Source organism: Oncorhynchus gorbuscha, unplaced genomic scaffold, assembly GCF_021184085.1.
Source record: "Oncorhynchus gorbuscha isolate QuinsamMale2020 ecotype Even-year unplaced genomic scaffold, OgorEven_v1.0 Un_scaffold_2137, whole genome shotgun sequence".
Taxonomy (NCBI): Eukaryota; Metazoa; Chordata; class Actinopteri; order Salmoniformes; family Salmonidae; genus Oncorhynchus; species Oncorhynchus gorbuscha.
Window position 1 is genome coordinate 24,167 of NW_025746723.1, and position 21,893 is coordinate 46,059.

The 21,893-nt window shown below is 45.4% G+C and overlaps 8 non-coding genes across 8 annotated transcripts; all 8 read left to right on the top strand.

The window, feature by feature from the left end:
* The first annotated feature begins 1,905 nt into the window (after positions 1–1,905).
* On the top strand, positions 1,906–1,977 carry trnae-cuc. Its single transcript has one exon. It is a non-coding gene; the product is annotated as a tRNA-Glu (tRNA).
* A 109-nt stretch (positions 1,978–2,086) lies between these two features.
* Positions 2,087–2,158, top strand: trnae-cuc. Its single transcript has one exon. It is a non-coding gene; the product is annotated as a tRNA-Glu (tRNA).
* A 2,188-nt stretch (positions 2,159–4,346) lies between these two features.
* On the top strand, positions 4,347–4,418 carry trnae-cuc. The gene has a single exon. It is a non-coding gene; the product is annotated as a tRNA-Glu (tRNA).
* Positions 4,419–10,873: 6,455 nt separating this feature from the next.
* On the top strand, positions 10,874–10,945 carry trnae-cuc. The gene has a single exon. It is a non-coding gene; the product is annotated as a tRNA-Glu (tRNA).
* A 1,938-nt stretch (positions 10,946–12,883) lies between these two features.
* trnae-cuc lies at positions 12,884–12,955 on the top strand. Its single transcript has one exon. It is a non-coding gene; the product is annotated as a tRNA-Glu (tRNA).
* Positions 12,956–13,064: 109 nt separating this feature from the next.
* On the top strand, positions 13,065–13,136 carry trnae-cuc. The gene has a single exon. It is a non-coding gene; the product is annotated as a tRNA-Glu (tRNA).
* A 4,040-nt stretch (positions 13,137–17,176) lies between these two features.
* trnae-cuc lies at positions 17,177–17,248 on the top strand. The gene has a single exon. It is a non-coding gene; the product is annotated as a tRNA-Glu (tRNA).
* A 109-nt stretch (positions 17,249–17,357) lies between these two features.
* trnae-cuc lies at positions 17,358–17,429 on the top strand. Its single transcript has one exon. It is a non-coding gene; the product is annotated as a tRNA-Glu (tRNA).
* The last annotated feature ends 4,464 nt before the right edge of the window (positions 17,430–21,893 follow it).

Below are 21,893 nucleotides of genomic sequence, written 5' to 3' on the forward strand. Positions count from 1 at the left end.
CCTGTCACAATGAATATAGAAGGTTATCGCACATATGTACCAGCTCACACTGAGAACCAATTTGCACTGTATTATCCTTCCCTGGTGGTCTAGTGGTGCACCAGACCCTCCTGCAGCAAAGCACCCCCACAACATGATGGTGTTCTTCGGCTTGAAAGCCTCCCCCTTTTCCCTCCAAACATAACAATGGTCATTATGGCCAAACAGTTCGATTTTTGTTTCATCAGACCAGAGGACATTTCTCCAAAAACTAGGATCTTTGTCCCCAAACTGTAGTATGGCTTTTTTATGGCGGTTTTGGAGCAGTAGCTTCTTCCTTGCTGAGCGGCCTCTCGGGGTATGTCGATACAGGACTCGTTTGCCTGTGGATGTAGACCATTTTGTACCTGTTTCCTCCAGCATCTTCACAAGGTCCTTTGCTGTTGTTCTGGGATGGATTTGCACTTTTCGACCCAAAGTTTTAATGACTCCAGCCTAAGTGGATGGAAACTTACGACTTCAACTATATGTACCATTTCAAACTGGGAAACGAATTGCACTGTAGTATCCTTCCCTGGTGGTCTAGTGGTTAGGATTCGATTCCCGGTCAGTGAACTGCTCTTTTGCTACATGTTTACGTGTGCAACCTGTCACAATGAATATAGAAGGTTATCGCACATATGTAACAGCTCACACTGGGAACAGATTTGAAATGTTGTACCCTTCCCTGGTGGTCTAGTGCTTAGGATTCATCTCACAGCCGCTGCCCGGGTTCGATTCCCGTTCAGGGAACTAATCTTTTGCTACATGTTTACTTGTGCAACCTGTCACAATGAATATAGAAGGTTATCGCATATATGTACCAGCTCACACTGGGAACCGATTTGCACTGTAGTACCCTTCCCTGGTGGTCTAGTGGTTAGGATTCGGCGCTCTCACCGCCGCGACCCGGGTTCGATTCCCGTTCAGGGAACTACGCTTTTGCTACATGTTTACTTGTGCAACCTGTCACAATGAATATAGAAGGTTATCGCACATATGTACCATCTCACACTGGGAACCGATTTGCACTGCAGTGTCCTTCCCAGGTGTTCTAGTGGTGCACCAGACCCTCCTGCAGCAAAGCACCCCACAACATGATGGTGTTCTGAGCGGGCTCTCGAGGTATGTCGATATAGGACTCGTTTGCCTGTGGATATAGACCATTTTGTACCTGTTTCCTCCAGCATCTTCACAAGGTCCTTTGCTGTTGTTCTGGGATGGATTTGCACTTTTCGACCCAAAGTACGTTCATCTCTAGGAGAGAGAACGCGTCTCCTTCCTGAGCGGTATGACGCCTGCGCCATACCATGGTGTTTATACTTGCGTACTATTGTTTCTACAGATGAGCGAGGTACCTTCAGGCGTTTGGAAATTGCTCCCAAGGAGGAACCAGACTTGTGGAGGTCTACATTTTTTTCTGAGGTTTTGCCTGATTTCCTTTGCTTTTCCCATGGAGTCAAGCAAAGAGGCACTGAGTTTGAAGGTAGGCCTTGAAATACATCTACAGGTACTCCTCCAATTGACTCAAAGGATGTCAATTAGCCTATCAGAAGCTTCTAAAGCCATGACATCATTTTCGGGAATTTTACAAACTGTTTAAAGGCACAGCCAACTCATTGTATGTAAACTTCTGGCCCACTGAATTTGTGATACAGTGAATTATAAGTGAAATAATCCCAATGTAAACAATTGTTGGAAAAATGACTTGTGTCATGCACAAAGTAGATGTCCTAACCGTCTGCCAAAACGATCGTTTGTTAGCAAGAAATGTGGGGAGGGGTTGACAAACAGGTTTTAATGACTCCAGCCTAAGTGGATGGAAACTTACGACTTCAACTATATGTACCATTTCAAACTGGGAAACGAATTGCACTGTAGTACCCTTCCCTGGTGGTCTAGTGGTTAGGATTCGGCGCTCTCACCGCCGCGGCCCGGGTTCGATTCCCGGTCAGGGAACTACTCTTTTGCTACATCTTTACTTGTACAACCTGTCACAATGAATATAGAAGGTTATCGCACATATGTACCAGCTCACACTGAGAACCAATTTGCACTGTATTATCCTTCCCTGGTGGTCTAGTGGTTAGGATTCGGCGCTCTCACCGCCGCGGCCCGGGTTCGATTCCCGGTCAGGGAAATAGTCTATGCTCCTTGTTTACTTGTGCAACCTGTCACTATGAATTTAGTAGGTTGTCGCACATATGTACCACTTTAAATTGCAAACCGATTTGCACTGCAGTGTCCTTCCCAGGTGTTCTAGTGGTGCACCAGACTCTCCTGCAGCAAAGCACCCCCACAACATGATGGTATTCTTCGCTTGAAAGCCTCCCCCTTTTCCCTCCAAACATAACAATGGTCATTATGGCCAAACAGTTCGATTTTTGTTTCATCAGACCAGAGGACATTTCTCCAAAAACTAGGATATTTGTCCCCAAACTGTAGTATGGCTTTTTTATGGCGGTTTTGGAGCAGTAGCTTCTTCCTTGCTGAGCGGCCTCTCGGGGTATGTCGATATAGGACTCGTTTGCCTGTGGATGTAGACCATTTTGTACCTGTTTCCTCCAGCATCTCCACAAGGTCCTTTGCTGTTGTTCTGGGATGGATTTGCACTTTTCGACCCAAAGTACGTTCATCTCTAGGAGAGATAACGCGTCTCCTTCCTGAGCGGTATGACGCCTGCGTCATACCATGCTGTTTATACTTGCGTACTATTGTTTCTACAGATGAGCGAGGTACCTTCAGGCGTTTGGAAATTGCTCCCAAGGAGGAACCAGACTTGTGGAGGTCTACATTTTTTTCTGAGGTCTTGGCTGATTTCCTTTGCTTTTCCCATGGAGTCAAGCAAAGAGGCACTGAGTTTGAAGGTAGGCCTTGAAATACATCTACAGGTACACCTCCAATTGACTCAAAGGATGTCAATTAGCCTATCAGAAGCTTCTAAAGCCATGACATCATTTTCGGGAATTTTACAAACTGTTTAAAGGCACAGCCAACTCATTGTATGTAAACTTCTGGCCCACTGAATTTGTGATACAGTGAATTATAAGTGAAATAATCCCAATGTAAACAATTGTTGGAAAAATGACTTGTGTCATGCACAAAGTAGATGTCCTAACCGTCTGCCAAAACGATCGTTTGTTAGCAAGAAATGTGGGGAGGGGTTGACAAACAGGTTTTAATGACTCCAGCCTAAGTGGATGGAAACTTACGACTTCAACTATATGTACCATTTCAAACTGGGAAACGAATTGCACTGTAGTACCCTTCCCTGGTGGTCTAGTGGTTAGGATTCGATTCCCGGTCAGGGAACTGCTCTTTTGCTACATGTTTACGTGTGCAACCTGTCACAATGAATATAGAAGGTTATCGCACATATGTACCAGCTCACACTTGGAACCGATTTGCACTGTAGTACCCTTCCCTGGTGGTCTAGTGGTTAGGATTCCTGGTGGTCAAAAACTAGGTTATTGCAAAAACTAGGATCTTTGTCCCCAAACTGTAGTATGGCTTTTTTATGGCGGTTTTGGAGCAGTAGCTTCTTCCTTGCTGAGCGGCCTCTCGGGGTATGTCGATATAGGACTCGTTTGCCTGTGGATATAGACCATTTTGTACCTGTTTCCTCCAGCATCTTCACAAGGTCCTTTGCTGTTGTTCAGGGATGGATTTGCACTTTTCGACCCAAAGTATGTTCATCTCTAGGAGAGAGAACGCGTCTCCTTCCTGAGCGGTATGACGCCTGCGTCATACCATGGTGTTTATACTTGCGTACTATTGTTTCTACAGATGAGCGAGGTACCTTCAGGCGTTTGGAAATTGCTCCCAAGGAGGAACCAGACTTGTGGAGGTCTACATTTTTTTCTGAGGTCTTGCCTGATTTCCTTTGCTTTTCCCATGGAGTCAAGCAAAGAGGCACTGAGTTTGAAGGTAGGCCTTGAAATACATCTACAGGTACACCTCCAATTGACTCAAAGGATGTCAATTAGCCTATCAGAAGCTTCTAAAGCCATGACATCATTTTCGGGAATTTTACAAACTGTTTAAAGGCACAGCCAACTTATTGTATGTAAACTTCTGGCCCACTGAATTTGTGATACAGTGAATTATAAGTGAAATAATCCCTCTGTAAACAATTGTTGGAAAAATGACTTGTGTCATGCACAAAGTAGATGTCCTAACCGACTGCCAAAACTATCGTTTGTTAGCAAGAAATGTGCGGAGGGGTTGACAAACCGGTTTTAATGACTCCAGCCTAAGTGGATGGAAACTTACGACTTCAACTATATGTACCATTTCAAAATGGGAAACGAATTGCACTGTAATACCCTTCCCTGGTGGTCTAGTGGTTAGGATTCGGCGCTCTCACCGCCGCGGCCCGGGTTCGATTCCCGGTCAGGGAACTACTCTTTTGCTACATCTTTACTTGTACAACCTGTCACAATGAATATAGAAGGTTATCGCACATATGTACCAGCTCACACTGAGAACCAATTTGCACTGTATTATCCTTCCCTGGTGCTCTAGTGGTTAGGATTCGGAGCTCTCACCGCCGTGGCCGGGTTCGACTCCCGATTTCCACTGTAGTACCCTTCCCTGGTGGTTCAACTCCCAGTTTGACTCCCGATTTGCACTGTAGTACCCTTCCCTGGTGGTCTAGTGGTTAGGATTCGGCGCTCTCACCGCCGCGTCCCGGGTTTGATTCCTGGTCAGGGAACTACTCTTTTGCTACATGTTTACTTGAACAACCTGTCACAATGAATATAGAAGGTTATCGCACATGTGTACCAGCTCACACTTGGAACCGATTTGCACTGTCGTACCCTTCCCTGGTGGTCTAGTGGTTAGGATTCGGCGCTCTCACCGCTGTGGCCCGGGTTCAATTCCCGGTCAGGGAACTACTCTATTGCTACATGTTTACTTGTACAACCTGTCACAATGAATATAGAAGGTTATCGCACATATGTACCAGCTCACACTTGGAACCGATTCGCACTGTAGTACCCTTCCCTGGTGGTCTAGTGGTTAGGATTCGGCGCTCTCACCGCCGCAGGCCGGGTTCGATTCCCGGTCAGGGAACTATCTTTTGCTACATGTTTACTTGTGCAACCTGTCACAATGAATATAGAAGGTTATCGCACATATGTACCAGCTCACACTTGGAACCGATTTGCACTGTAACCCTTCCCTGGTGGTCTAGTGGTTAGGATTCAGCGCAAAAACTAGGTTATTGCAAAAACTAGGATCTTTGTCCCCAAACTGTAGTATGGCTTTTTTATGGCGGTTTTGGAGCAGTAGCTTCTTCCTTGCTGAGCGGCCTCTCGGGGTATGTCGATATAGGACTCGTTTGCCTGTGGATATAGACCATTTTGTACCTGTTTCCTCCAGCATCTTCACAAGGTCCTTTGCTGTTGTTCAGGGATGGATTTGCACTTTTCGACCCAAAGTATGTTCATCTCTAGGAGAGAGAACGCGTCTCCTTCCTGAGCGGTATGACGCCTGCGTCATACCATGGTGTTTATACTTGCGTACTATTGTTTCTACAGATGAGCGAGGTACCTTCAGGCGTTTGGAAATTGCTCCCAAGGAGGAACCAGACTTGTGGAGGTCTACATTTTTTTTCTGAGGTCTTGCCTGATTTCCTTTGCTTTTCCCATGGAGTCAAGCAAAGAGGCACTGAGTTTGAAGGTAGGCCTTGAAATACATCTACAGGTACACCTCCAATTGACTCAAAGGATGTCAATTAGCCTATCAGAAGCTTCTAAAGCCATGACATCATTTTCGGGAATTTTACAAACTGTTTAAAGGCACAGCCAACTTATTGTATGTAAACTTCTGGCCCACTGAATTTGTGATACAGTGAATTATAAGTGAAATAATCCCTCTGTAAACAATTGTTGGAAAAATGACTTGTGTCATGCACAAAGTAGATGTCCTAACCGACTGCCAAAACTATCGTTTGTTAGCAAGAAATGTGCGGAGGGGTTGACAAACCGGTTTTAATGACTCCAGCCTAAGTGGATGGAAACTTACGACTTCAACTATATGTACCATTTCAAAATGGGAAACGAATTGCACTGTAATACCCTTCCCTGGTGGTCTAGTGGTTAGGATTCGGCGCTCTCACCGCCGCGGCCCGGGTTTGATTCCCGGTCAGGGAACTACTCTTTTGCTACATCTTTACTTGTACAACCTGTCACAATGAATATAGAAGGTTATCTCACATATGTACCAGCTCACACTGAGAACCAATTTGCACTGTATTATCCTTCCCTGGTGCTCTAGTGGTTAGGATTCGGAGCTCTCACCGCCGTGGCCCGGGTTCGACTCCCGATTTCCACTGTAGTACCCTTCCCTGGTGGTTCAACTCCCAGTTTGACTCCCGATTTGCACTGTAGTACCCTTCCCTGGTGGTCTAGTGGTTAGGATTCGGCGCTCTCACCGCCGCGTCCCGGTTTGATTCCTGGTCAGGGAACTACTCTTTTGCTACATGTTTACTTGAACAACCTGTCACAATGAATATAGAAGGTTATCGCACATGTGTACCAGCTCACACTTGGAACCGATTTGCACTGTCGTACCCTTCCCTGGTGGTCTAGTGGTTAGGATTCGGCGCTCTCACCGCTGTGGCCCGGGTTCAATTCCCGGTCAGGGAACTACTCTATTGCTACATGTTTACTTGTACAACCTGTCACAATGAATATAGGGTTATCGCACATATGTACCAGCTCACACTTGGAACCGATTCGCACTGTAGTACCCTTCCCTGGTGGTCTAGTGGTTAGGATTCGGCGCTCTCACCGCCGCGGGCCGGGTTCGATTCCCGGTCAGGGAACTACTCTTTTGCTACATGTTTACTTGTGCAACCTGTCACAATGAATATAGAAGGTTATCGCACATATGTACCAGCTCACACTTGGAACCGATTTGCACTGTAGTACCCTTCCCTGGTGGTCTAGTGGTTAGGATTCGGCGCAAAAACTAGGTTATTGCAAAAACTAGGATCTTTGTCCCCAAACTGTAGTATGGCTTTTTTTTATGGCGGTTTTGGAGCAGTAGCTTCTTCCTTGCTGAGCGGCCTCTCGGTGTATGTCGATATAGGACTCGTTTGCCTGTGGATATAGACCATTTTGTACCTGTTTCCTCCAGCATCTTCACAAGGTCCTTTGCTGTTGTTCAGGGATGGATTTGCACTTTTCGACCCAAAGTAAAGTTCATCTCTAGGAGAGAGAACATCTCCTTCCTGAGCGGTATGACGCCTGCGTCATACCATGGTGTTTATACTTGCGTACTATTGTTTCTACAGATGAGCGGTACCTTCAGGCGTTTGGAAATTGCTCCCAAGGAGGAACCAGACTTGTGGAGGTCTACATTTTTTTCTGAGGTCTTGCCTGATTTCCTTTGCTTTTCCCATGGAGTCAAGCAAAGAGGCACTGAGTTTGAAGGTAGGCCTTGAAATACATCTACAGGTACACCTCCAATTGACTCAAAGGATGTCAATTAGCCTATCAGAAGCTTCTAAAGCCATGACATCATTTTCGGGAATTTTACAAACTGTTTAAAGGCACAGCCAACTTATTGTATGTAAACTTCTGGCCCACTGAATTTGTGATACAGTGAATTATAAGTGAAATAATCCCAATGTAAACAATTGATGGAAAAAAGACTTGTGTCATGCACAAAGTAGATGTCCTAACCGTATGCCAAAACTATCGTTTGTTAGCAAGAAATGTGGGAGGTGTTGACAAACAGGTTTTAATGACTCCAGCCTAAGTGGATGGAAACTTACGACTTCAACTATATGTACCATTTCAAACTGGGAAACGAATTGCACTGTAGTTCCCTTCCCTGGTGGTCTAGTGGTTAGGATTCGGTGCCGCGGCCCGGGTTCGACTCCTGATTTCCACTGTAGTACCCTTCCCTGGTGGTTCGACTCCCAGTTCGACTCCCGATTTGCACTGTAGTACCCTTCCCTGGTGGTCTAGTGGTTAGGATTTGGCGCTCTCACCGCCGAGGCCCGGGTTCGACTCCCGGTCAGGTAACTAGTCTTTTGCTACATGTTTACTTGTACAACCTGTCACAATGAATATAGAAGGTTATCGCACATATGTACCAGCTCACACTGAGAACCAATTTGGACTGTATTATCCTTCCCTGGTGGTCTAGTGGTTAGGATTCGATTCCCGGTCAGTGAACTGCTCTTTTGCTACATGTTTACGTGTGCAACCTGTCACAATGAATATAGAAGGTTATCGCACATATGTACCAGCTCACACTGGGAACCGATTCACACTGTAGTACCCTTCCCTGGTGGTCTAGTGGTTAGGATTCGGCGCTCTCACAGCCGCGGGCCGGGTTCGATTCCCGGTCAGGGAACTACTCTTTTGCTACATGTTTACTTGTGCAACCTGTCACAATGAATATAGAAGGTTATCGCACATATGTACCAGCTCACACTTGGAACCGATTTGCACTGTAGTACCCTTCCCTGGTGGTCTAGTGGTTAGGATTTAGCGCAAAAACTAGGTTCTTGCAAAAACTAGGATCTTTGTCCCCAAACTGTAGTATGGCTTTTTTTATGGCGGTTTTGGAGCAGTAGCTTCTTCCTTGCTGAGCGGCCTCTCGGGGTATGTCGATATAGGACTCGTTTGCCTGTGGATATAGACCATTTTGTACCTGTTTCCTCCAGCATCTTCACAAGGTCCTTTGCTGTTGTTCAGGGATGGATTTGCACTTTTCGACCCAAAGTATGTTCATCTCTAGGAGAGAGAACGCGTCTCCTTCCTGAGCGGTATGACGCCTGCGTCATACCATGGTGTTTATACTTGCGTACTATTGTTTCTACAGATGAGCGAGGTACCTTCAGGCGTTTGGAAATTGCTCCCAAGGAGGAACCAGACTTGTGGAGGTCTACATTTTTTTCTGAGGTCTTGCCTGATTTCCTTTGCTTTTCCCATGGAGTCAAGCAAAGAGGCACTGAGTTTGAAGGTAGGCCTTGAAATACATCTACAGGTACACCTCCAATTGACTCAAAGGATGTCAATTAGCCTATCAGAAGCTTCTAAAGCCATGACATCATTTTCGGGAATTTTACAAACTGTTTAAAGGCACAGCCAACTTATTGTATGTAAACTTCTGGCCCACTGAATTTGTGATACAGTGAATTATAAGTGAAATAATCCCAATGTAAACAATTGATGGAAAAAAGACTTGTGTCATGCACAAAGTAGATGTCCTAACCGTATGCCAAAACGATCGTTTGTTAGCAAGAAATGTGGGGAGGTGTTGACAAACAGGTTTTAATGACCCAGCCTAAGTGGATGGAAACTTACGACTTCAACTATATGTACCATTTCAAACTGGGAAACGAATTGCGCTGTAGTACCCTTCCCTGGTGGTCTAGTGGTTAGGATTCGGCGCCGCGGCCCGGGTTCGACTCCTGATTTCCACTGTAGTACCCTTCCCTGGTGGTTCGACTCCCAGTTCGAACTCCCGATTTGCACTGTAGTACCCTTCCCTGGTGGTCTAGTGGTTAGGATTTGGCGCTCTCACCGCCGAGGCCCGGGTTCGACTCCTGGTCAGGTAACTAGTCTTTTGCTACATGTTTACTTGTACAACCTGTCACAATGAATATAGAAGGTTATCGCACATATGTACCAGCTCACACTGAGAACCAATTTGGACTGTATTATCCTTCCCTGGTGGTCTAGTGGTTAGGATTCGATTCCCGGTCAGTGAACTGCTCTTTTGCTACATGTTTACGTGTGCAACCTGTCACAATGAATATAGAAGGTTATCGCACATATGTACCAGCTCACACTGGGAACCGATTTGAAATGTTTCCCTTCTAGTGGTGCACCAGACCCTCCTGCAGCAAAGCACCCCCACAACATGATGGTGTTCTTTGGCTTGAAAGCCTCACCTTTTCCCTCCAAACATAACAATGGTCATTATGGCCAAACAGTTCGATTTTTGTTTCATCAGACCAGAGGACATTTCTCCAATAACTAGGATCTTTGTCCCCAAACTGTAGTATGGCTTTTTTATGGCGGTTTTGGAGCAGTAGCTTCTTCCTTGCTGAGCGGCCTCTCGGGGTATGTCGATATAGGACTCGTTTGCCTGTGGATATAGACCATTTTGTACCTGTTTCCTCCAGCATCTTCACAAGGTCCTTTGCTGTTGTTCAGGGATGGATTTGCACTTTTCGACCCAAAGTACGTTCATCTCTAGGAGAGAGAAAGCGCTCCTCCTTCCTGAGCGGTATGACGCCTGCGTGGTCCCATGGTGTTTATACTTGCGTACTATTGTTTCTACAGATGAGCGAGGTACCTTCAGGCGTTTGGAAATTGCTCCCAAGGAGGAACCAGACTTGTGGAGGTCTACATTTTTTTCTGAGGTCTTGGCTGATTTCCTTTGCTTTTCCCATGGAGTCAAGCAAAGAGGCACTGAGTTTGAAGGTAGGCCTTGAAATACATCTACAGGTACACCTCCAATTGACTCAAAGGATGTCAATTAGCCTATCAGAAGCTTCTAAAGCCATGACATCATTTTCGGGAATTTTACAAACTGTTTAAAGGCACAGCCAACTTTGTGTATGTAAACTTCTGGCCCACTGAATTTGTGATACAGTGAATTATAAGTGAAATAATCCCTCTGTAAACAATTGTTGGAAAAATTACTTGTGTCATGCACAAAGTAGATGTCCTAACCGACTGCCAAAACTATCGTTTGTTAGCAAGAAATGTGTGGAGGGGTTGACAAACAGGTTTTAATGACTCCAGCCTAAGTGGATGGAAACTTACGACTTCAACTATATGTACCATTTCAAACTGGGAAACGAATTGCACTGTAGTACCCTTCCCTGGTGGTCTAGTGGTTAGGATTCGGCGCTCTCACCGCCGCGGCCCGGGTTCGATTCCCGGTCAGGGAACTACTCTTTTGCTACATGTTTACTTGTACAACCTGTCACAATGAATATAGAAGGTTATCGCACATATGTACCAGCTCACACTGAGAACCAATTTGCACTGTAGTATCCTTCCCTGGTGGTCTAGTGGTGCACCAGACCCTCCTGCAGCAAAGCACCCCCACAACATGATGGTGTTCTTCGGCTTGAAAGCCTCCCCTTTTCCCTCCAAACATAACAATGGTCATTATGGCCAAACAGTTCGATTTTTGTTTCATCAGACCAGAGGACATTTCTCCAAAAACTAGGATCTTTGTCCCCAAACTGTAGTATGGCTTTTTTATGGCGGTTTTGGAGCAGTAGCTTCTTCCTTGCTGAGCGGCCTCTCGGGGTATGTCGATACAGGACTTTTGCCTGTGGATGTAGACCATTTTGTACCTGTTTCCTCCAGCATCTTCACAAGGTCCTTTGCTGTTGTTCTGGGATGGATTTGCACTTTTCGACCCAAAGTTTTAATGACTCCAGCCTAAGTGGATGGAAACTTACGACTTCAACTATATGTACCATTTCAAACTGGGAAACGAATTGCACTGTAGTATCCTTCCCTGGTGGTCTAGTGGTTAGGATTCGATTCCCGGTCAGTGAACTGCTCTTTTGCTACATGTTTACGTGTGCAACCTGTCACAATGAATATAGAAGGTTATCGCACATATGTACCAGCTCACACTGGGAACCGATTTGAAATGTTGTACCCTTCCCTGGTGGTCTAGTGCTTAGGATTCGGCGCTCTCACAGCCGCTGCCCGGGTTCGATTCCCGTTCAGGGAACTAATCTTTTGCTACATGTTTACTTGTGCAACCTGTCACAATGAATATAGAAGGTTATCGCACATATGTACCAGCTCACACTGGGAACCGATTTGCACTGTAGTACCCTTCCCTGGTGGTCTAGTGGTTAGGATTCGGCGCTCTCACCGCCGCGACCCGGGTTCGATTCCCGTTCAGGGAACTACGCTTTTGCTACATGTTTACTTGTGCAACCTGTCACAATGAATATAGAAGGTTATCGCACATATGTACCATCTCACACTGGGAACCGATTTGCACTGCAGTGTCCTTCCCAGGTGTTCTAGTGGTGCACCAGACCCTCCTGCAGCAAAGCACCCCCACAACATGATGGTGTTCTGAGCGGGCTCTCGAGGTATGTCGATATAGGACTCGTTTGCCTGTGGATATAGACCATTTTGTACCTGTTTCCTCCAGCATCTTCACAAGGTCCTTTGCTGTTGTTCTGGGATGGATTTGCACTTTTCGACCCAAAGTACGTTCATCTCTAGGAGAGAGAACGCGTCTCCTTCCTGAGCGGTATGACGCCTGCGCCATACCATGGTGTTTATACTTGCGTACTATTGTTTCTACAGATGAGCGAGGTACCTTCAGGCGTTTGGAAATTGCTCCCAAGGAGGAACCAGACTTGTGGAGGTCTACATTTTTTTCTGAGGTTTTGCCTGATTTCCTTTGCTTTTCCCATGGAGTCAAGCAAAGAGGCACTGAGTTTGAAGGTAGGCCTTGAAATACATCTACAGGTACTCCTCCAATTGACTCAAAGGATGTCAATTAGCCTATCAGAAGCTTCTAAAGCCATGACATCATTTTCGGGAATTTTACAAACTGTTTAAAGGCACAGCCAACTCATTGTATGTAAACTTCTGGCCCACTGAATTTGTGATACAGTGAATTATAAGTGAAATAATCCCAATGTAAACAATTGTTGGAAAAATGACTTGTGTCATGCACAAAGTAGATGTCCTAACCGTCTGCCAAAACGATCGTTTGTTAGCAAGAAATGTGGGGAGGGGTTGACAAACAGGTTTTAATGACTCCAGCCTAAGTGGATGGAAACTTACGACTTCAACTATATGTACCATTTCAAACTGGGAAACGAATTGCACTGTAGTACCCTTCCCTGGTGGTCTAGTGGTTAGGATTCGGCGCTCTCACCGCCGCGGCCCGGGTTCGATTCCCGGTCAGGGAACTACTCTTTTGCTACATCTTTACTTGTACAACCTGTCACAATGAATATAGAAGGTTATCGCACATATGTACCAGCTCACACTGAGAACCAATTTGCACTGTATTATCCTTCCCTGGTGGTCTAGTGGTTAGGATTCGGCGCTCTCACCGCCGCGGCCCGGGTTCGATTCCCGGTCAGGGAAATAGTCTATGCTCCTTGTTTACTTGTGCAACCTGTCACTATGAATTTAGTAGGTTGTCGCACATATGTACCACTTCAAATTGCAAACCGATTTGCACTGCAGTGTCCTTCCCAGGTGTTCTAGTGGTGCACCAGACTCTCCTGCAGCAAAGCACCCCCACAACATGATGGTGTTCTTCGGCTTGAAAGCCTCTTTTTCCCTCCAAACATAACAATGGTCATTATGGCCAAACAGTTCGATTTTTGTTTCATCAGACCAGAGGACATTTCTCCAAAAACTAGGATATTTGTCCCCAAACTGTAGTATGGCTTTTTTATGGCGGTTTTGGAGCAGTAGCTTCTTCCTTGCTGAGCGGCCTCTCGGGGTATGTCGATATAGGACTCGTTTGCCTGTGGATGTAGACCATTTTGTACCTGTTTCCTCCAGCATCTCCACAAGGTCCTTTGCTGTTGTTCTGGGATGGATTTGCACTTTTCGACCCAAAGTACGTTCATCTCTAGGAGAGATAACGCGTCTCCTTCCTGAGCGGTATGACGCCTGCGTCATACCATGCTGTTTATACTTGCGTACTATTGTTTCTACAGATGAGCGAGGTACCTTCAGGCGTTTGGAAATTGCTCCCAAGGAGGAACCAGACTTGTGGAGGTCTACATTTTTTTTCTGAGGTTTTGCCTGATTTCCTTTGCTTTTCCCATGGAGTCAAGCAAAGAGGCACTGAGTTTGAAGGTAGGCCTTGAAATACATCTACAGGTACTCCTCCAATTGACTCAAAGGATGTCAATTAGCCTATCAGAAGCTTCTAAAGCCATGACATCATTTTCGGGAATTTTACAAACTGTTTAAAGGCACAGCCAACTCATTGTATGTAAACTTCTGGCCCACTGAATTTGTGATACAGTGAATTATAAGTGAAATAATCCCAATGTAAACAATTGTTGGAAAAATGACTTGTGTCATGCACAAAGTAGATGTCCTAACCGTCTGCAGCAAAACGATCGTTTGTTAGCAAGAAATGTGGGGAGGGGTTGACAAACAGGTTTTAATGACTCCAGCCTAAGTGGATGGAAACTTATTCAACTATATGTACCATTTCAAACTGGGAAACGAATTGCACTGTAGTACCCTTCCCTGGTGGTCTAGTGGTTAGATTCAGAGCAAAAACTAGGTTATTGCAAAAACTAGGATCTTTGTCCCCAAACTGTAGTATGGCTTTTTTATGGCGGTTTTGGAGCAGTAGCTTCTTCCTTGCTGAGCGGCCTCTCGGGGTATGTCGATATAGGACTCGTTTGCCTGTGGATATAGACCATTTTGTACCTGTTTCCTCCAGCATCTTCACAAGGTCCTTTGCTGTTGTTCTGGGATGGATTTGCACTTTTCGACCCAAAGTACGTTCATCTCTAGGAGAGAGAAAGCGTCTCCTTCCTGAGCGGTATGACGCCTGCGTCATACCATGGTGTTTATACTTGCGTACTATTGTTTCTACAGATGAGCGAGGTACCTTGAGGCGTTTGGAAATTGCTCCCAAGGAGGAACCAGACTTGTGGAGGTCTACATTTTTTTTCTGAGGTCTTCCCTGATTTCCTTTGCTTTTCCCATGGAGTCAAGCAAAGAGGCACTGAGTTTGAAGGTAGGCCTTGAAATACATCTACAGGTACACCTCCAATTGACTCAAAGGATGTCAATTAGCCTATCAGAAGTTTCTAAAGCCATGACATCATTTTCGGGAATTTTACAAACTGTTTAAAGGCACAGCCAACTTAGTGTATGTAAACTTCTGGCCCACTGAATTTGTGATACAGTGAATTATAAGTGAAATAATCCCTCTGTAAACAATTGTTGGAAAAATGACTTGTGTCATGCACAAAGCAGATGTCCTAACCGACTGCCAAAACTATCGTTTGTTAGCAAGAAATGTGTGGAGGGGTTGACAAACAGGTTTTAATGACTCCAGCCTAAGTGGATGGAAACTTACGACTTCAACTATATGTACCATTTCAAACTGGGAAACGAATTGCACTGTAGTACCCTTCCCTGGTAGTCTAGTGGTTAGGATTCGGTGCTCTCACCGCTGCGGCCCGGGTTCGATTCCCGGTCAGGGAACTACTCTTTTGCTACATGTTTACTTGTACAACCTGTCACAATGAATATAGAAGGTTATCGCACATATGTACCAGCTCACACTGAGAACCAATTTGCACTGTATTATCCTTCCCTGGTGGTCTAGTGGTGCACCAGACCCTCCTGCAGCAAAGCACCCCCACAACATGATGGTGTTCTTCGGCTTGAAAGCCTCCCCCTTTTCCCTCCAAACATAACAATGGTCATTATGGCCAAACAGTTCGATTTTTGTTTCATCAGACCAGAGGACATTTCTCCAAAAACTAGGATCTTTGTCCCCAAACTGTAGTATGGCTTTTTTATGGCGGTTTTGGAGCAGTAGCTTCTTCCTTGCTGAGCGGCCTCTCGGGGTATGTCGATACAGGACTCGTTTGCCTGTGGATGTAGACCATTTTGTACCTGTTTCCTCCAGCATCTTCACAAGGTCCTTTGCTGTTGTTCTGGGATGGATTTGCACTTTTCGACCCAAAGTTTTAATGACTCCAGCCTAAGTGGATGGAAACTTACGACTTCAACTATATGTACCATTTCAAACTGGGAAACGAATTGCACTGTAGTATCCTTCCCTGGTGGTCTAGTGGTTAGGATTCGATTCCCGGTCAGTGAACTGCTCTTTTGCTACATGTTTACGTGTGCAACCTGTCACAATGAATATAGAAGGTTATCGCACATATGTAACAGCTCACACTGGGAACAGATTTGAAATGTTGTACCCTTCCCTGGTGGTCTAGTGCTTAGGATTCGGCGCTCTCACAGCCGCTGCCCGGGTTCGATTCCCGTTCAGGGAACTAATCTTTTGCTACATGTTTACTTGTGCAACCTGTCACAATGAATATAGAAGGTTATCGCACATATGTACCAGCTCACACTGGGAACCGATTTGCACTGTAGTACCCTTCCCTGGTGGTCTAGTGGTTAGGATTCGGCGCTCTCACCGCCGCGACCCGGGTTCGATTCCCGTTCAGGGAACTACGCTTTTGCTACATGTTTACTTGTGCAACCTGTCACAATGAATATAGAAGGTTATCGCACATATGTACCATCTCACACTGGGAACCGATTTGCACTGCAGTGTCCTTCCCAGGTGTTCTAGTGGTGCACCAGACCCTCCTGCAGCAAAGCACCCCCACAACATGATGGTGTTCTGAGCGGGCTCTCGAGGTATGTCGATATAGGACTCGTTTGCCTGTGGATATAGACCATTTTGTACCTGTTTCCTCCAGCATCTTCACAAGGTCCTTTGCTGTTGTTCTGGGATGGATTTGCACTTTTCGACCCAAAGTACGTTCATCTCTAGGAGAGAAACGCGTCTCCTTCCTGAGCGGTATGACGCCTGCGCCATACCATGGTGTTTATACTTGCGTACTATTGTTTCTACAGATGAGCGAGGTACCTTCAGGCGTTTGGAAATTGCTCCCAAGGAGGAACCAGACTTGTGGAGGTCTACATTTTTTTCTGAGGTTTTGCCTGATTTCCTTTGCTTTTCCCATGGAGTCAAGCAAAGAGGCACTGAGTTTGAAGGTAGGCCTTGAAATACATCTACAGGTACTCCTCCAATTGACTCAAAGGATGTCAATTAGCCTATCAGAAGCTTCTAAAGCCATGACATCATTTTCGGGAATTTTACAAACTGTTTAAAGGCACAGCCAACTCATTGTATGTAAACTTCTGGCCCACTGAATTTGTGATACAGTGAATTATAAGTGAAATAATCCCAATGTAAACAATTGTTGGAAAAATGACTTGTGTCATGCACAAAGTAGATGTCCTAACCGTCTGCCAAAACGATCGTTTGTTAGCAAGAAATGTGGGGAGGGGTTGACAAACAGGTTTTAATGACTCCAGCCTAAGTGGATGGAAACTTACGACTTCAACTATATGTACCATTTCAAACTGGGAAACGAATTGCACTGTAGTACCCTTCCCTGGTGGTCTAGTGGTTAGGATTCGGCGCTCTCACCGCCGCGGCCCGGGTTCGATTCCCGGTCAGGGAACTACTCTTTTGCTACATCTTTACTTGTACAACCTGTCACAATGAATATAGAAGGTTATCGCACATATGTACCAGCTCACACTGAGAACCAATTTGCACTGTATTATCCTTCCCTGGTGGTCTAGTGGTTAGGATTCGGCGCTCTCACCGCCGCGGCCCGGGTTCGATTCCCGGTCAGGGAAATAGTCTATGCTCCTTGTTTACTTGTGCAACCTGTCACTATGAATTTAGTAGGTTGTCGCACATATGTACCACTTTAAATTGCAAACCGATTTGCACTGCAGTGTCCTTCCCAGGTGTTCTAGTGGTGCACCAGACTCTCCTGCAGCAAAGCACCCCCACAACATGATGGTGTTCTTCGGCTTGAAAGCCTCCCCCTTTTCCCTCCAAACATAACAATGGTCATTATGGCCAAACAGTTCGATTTTTGTTTCATCAGACCAGAGGACATTTCTCCAAAAACTAGGATATTTGTCCCCAAACTGTAGTATGGCTTTTTTATGGCGGTTTTGGAGCAGTAGCTTCTTCCTTGCTGAGCGGCCTCTCGGGGTATGTCGATATAGGACTCGTTTGCCTGTGGATATAGACCATTTTGTACCTGTTTCCTCCAGCATCTCCACAAGGTCCTTTGCTGTTGTTCTGGGATGGATTTGCACTTTTCGACCCAAAGTACGTTCATCTCTAGGAGAGATAACGCGTCTCCTTCCTGAGCGGTATGACGCCTGCGTCATACCATGCTGTTTATACTTGCGTACTATTGTTTCTACAGATGAGCGAGGTACCTTCAGGCGTTTGGAAATTGCTCCCAAGGAGGAACCAGACTTGTGGAGGTCTACATTTTTTTTCTGAGGTTTTGCCTGATTTCCTTTGCTTTTCCCATGGAGTCAAGCAAAGAGGCACTGAGTTTGAAGGTAGGCCTTGAAATACATCTACAGGTACTCCTCCAATTGACTCAAAGGATGTCAATTAGCCTATCAGAAGCTTCTAAAGCCATGACATCATTTTCGGGAATTTTACAAACTGTTTAAAGGCACAGCCAACTCATTGTATGTAAACTTCTGGCCCACTGAATTTGTGATACAGTGAATTATAAGTGAAATAATCCCAATGTAAACAATTGTTGGAAAAATGACTTGTGTCATGCACAAAGTAGATGTCCTAACCGTCTGCCAAAACGATCGTTTGTTAGCAAGAAATGTGGGGAGGGGTTGACAAACAGGTTTTAATGACTCCAGCCTAAGTGGATGGAAACTTACGACTTCAACTATATGTACCATTTCAAACTGGGAAACGAATTGCACTGTAGTACCCTTCCCTGGTGGTCTAGTGGTTAGGATTCGATTCCCGGTCAGGGAACTGCTCTTTTGCTACATGTTTACGTGTGCAACCTGTCACAATGAATATAGAAGGTTATCGCACATATGTACCAGCTCACACTGGGAACCCATTTGAAATGTTGTACCCTTCCCTGGTGGTCTAGTGCTTAGGATTTGGCGCTCTCACAGCCGCTGCCCGGGTTCGATTCCCGGTCAGGGAACTACTCTTTTGCTACATGTTTACTTGTACAACCTGTCACAATGAATATAGAAGGTTATCGCACATATGTACCAGCTCACACTTGGAACCGATTTGCACTGTAGTACCCTTCCCTGGTGATCTAGTGGTTCGGATTCGGCGCTCTCACCGCCCGCTCCCGGGTTCGATTCCTGATCAGGGAAATACTTTTTTGCTACATGTTTACTTGTACAACCTGTCACAATGAATATAGAAGGTTATCGCACATATGTACCAGCTCACACTGAGAACTGATTTGCACTGTATTATCCTTCCCTGGTGGTCTAGTGGTTAGGATTTGGAGCTCTCACCGCCGCGGCCCGGGTTCAATTCCCGGTCAGGGAAATAGTCTATGCTCCTTGTGCAACTTGACATTATGAATTTAGTAGGTTGTCACACATATGTACCACTTCAAATTGCAAACCGATTTGCCCTGCAGTGTCCTTCCCAGGTGTTCTAGTGGTGCACCAGACCCTCCTGCAGCAAAGCACCCCCACAACATGATGGTGTTCTTCGGCTTGAAAGCCTCCCCCTTTTCCCTCCAAACATAACAATGGTCATTATGGCCAAACAGTTCAATTTTTGTTTCATCAGACCAGAGGACATTTCTCCAAAAACTAGGATCTTTGTCCCCAAACTGTAGTATGGCTTTTTTATGGCGATTTTGGAGCAGTAGCTTCTTCCTTGCTGAGCGGCCTCTCGGGGTATGTCGATATAGGACTCGTTTGCCTGTGGATATAGACCATTTTGTACCTGTTTCCTCCAGCATCTTCACAAGGTCCTTTGCTGTTGTTCTGGGATGGATTTGCACTTTTCGACCCAAAGTACGTTCATCTCTAGGAGAGAGAACGCGTCTCCTTCCTGAGCGGTATGACGCCTGCGTCATACCATGGTGTTTATACTTGCGTACTATTGTTTCTACAGATGAGCGAGGTACCTTCAGGCGTTTGGAAATTGCTCCCAAGGAGGAACCAGACTTGTCGAGGTCTACATTTTTTTTCTGAGGTCTTGCCTGATTTCCTTTGCTTTTCCCATGGAGTCAAGCAAAGAGGCACTGAGTTTGAAGGTAGGCCTTGAAATACATCTACAGGTACACCTCCAATTGACTCAAAGGATGTCAATTAGCCTATCAGAAGCTTCTAAAGCCATGACATCATTTTCGGGAATTTTACAAACTGTTTAAAGGCACAGCCAACTTAGTGTATGTAAACTTCTGGCCCACTGAATTTGTGATACAGTGAATTATAAGTGAAATAATCCCTCTGTAAACAATTGTTGGAAAAATGACTTGTATCATGCACAAAGTAGATGTCCTAACCGACTTCCAAAACTATCGTTTGTTAGCAAGAAATGTGTGGAGGGGTTGACAAACAGGTTTTAATGACTCCAGCCTAAGTGGATGGAAACTTACGACTTCAACTATATGTACCATTTCAAACTGGGAAACGAATTGCACTGTAGTACCCTTCCCTGGTGGTCTAGTGGTTAGGATTCGATTTCCCGGTCAGGGAACTGCTCTTTTGCTACATGTTTACGTGTGCAACCTGTCACAATGAATATAGAAGGTTATCGCACATATGTACCAGCTCACACTGGGAACCCATTTGAAATGTTGTACCCTTCACTGGTGGTCTAGTGCTTAGGATTCGGCGCTCTCACCGCCGCGGCCCGGGTTCGATTCCCGGTCAGGGAAATAGTCTATGCTCCTTTTTTACTTGTGCATCCTGTCACTATGAATTTAGTAGGTTGTCGCACATATGTACCACTTCACATTGCAAACCGATTTGCCCTGCAGTGTCCTTCCCAGGTGTTCTAGTGGTGCACCAGACCCTCCTGCAGCAAAGCAACCCCACAACATGATGGTGTTCTTCAGCTTGAAATCCTCCCCCTTTTCCCTCCAAACATAACAATGGTCATTATGGCCAAACAGTTCGATTTTTGTTTCATCAGACCAGAGGACATTTCTCCAAAAACTAGGATCTTTGTCCCCAAACTGTAGTATGGCTTTTTTATGGCGGTTTTGGAGCAGTAGCTTCTTCCTTGCTGAGCGGCCTCTCGGGGTATGTCGATATAGGACTCGTTTTCCTGTGGATATAGACCATTTTGTACCTGTTTCCTCCAGCATCTTCACAAGGTCCTTTGCTGTTGTTCTGGGATGGATTTGCACTTTTCGACCCAAAGTACGTTCATCTCTAGGAGAGAGAACGCGTCTCCTTCCTGAGCGGTATGACGCCTGCCTCATACCATGGTGTTTATACTTGCATACTATTGTTTCTACAGATGAGCGAGGTACCTTCAGGCGTTTGGAAATTGCTCCCAAGGAGGAACCAGACTTGTGGAGGTCTACATTTTTTTCTGAGGTCTTGCCTGATTTCCTTTGCTTTCCCCATGGAGTCAAGCAAAGAGGCACTGAGTTTGAAGGTAGGCCTTGAAATACATCTACAGGTACACCTCCAATTGACTCAAAGGATGTCAATTAGCCTATCAGAAGCTTCTAAAGCCATGACATCATTTTCGGGAATTTTACAAACTGTTTAAAGGCACAGCCAACTTATTGTATGTAAACTTCTGGCCCACTGAATTTGTGATACAGTGAATTATAAGTGAAATAATCCCAATGTAAACAATTGTTGGAAAAATGACTTGTGTCATGCACAAAGTAGATGTCCTAACCGACTGCCAAAACTATCGTTTGTTAGCAAGAAATGTGGGGAGGGGTTGACAAACAGGTTTTAATGACTCCAGCCTAAGTGGATGGAAACTTACGACTTCAACTATATGTACCATTTCAAACTGGGAAACGAATTGCACTGTAGTACCCTTCCCTGGTGGTCTAGTGGTTAGGATTCGATTCCCGGTCAGGGAACTGCTCTTTTGCTACATGTTTACGTGTGCAACCTGTCACAATGAATATAGAAGGTTATCGCACATATGTACCAGCTCACACTGGGAACCCATTTGAAATGTTGTACCCTTCCCTGGTGGTCTAGTGCTTAGGATTCGGCGCTCTCACAGCCGCTGCCCGGGTTCGATTCCCGGTCAGGGAACTACTCTTTTGCTACATGTTTACTTGTACAACCTGTCACAATGAA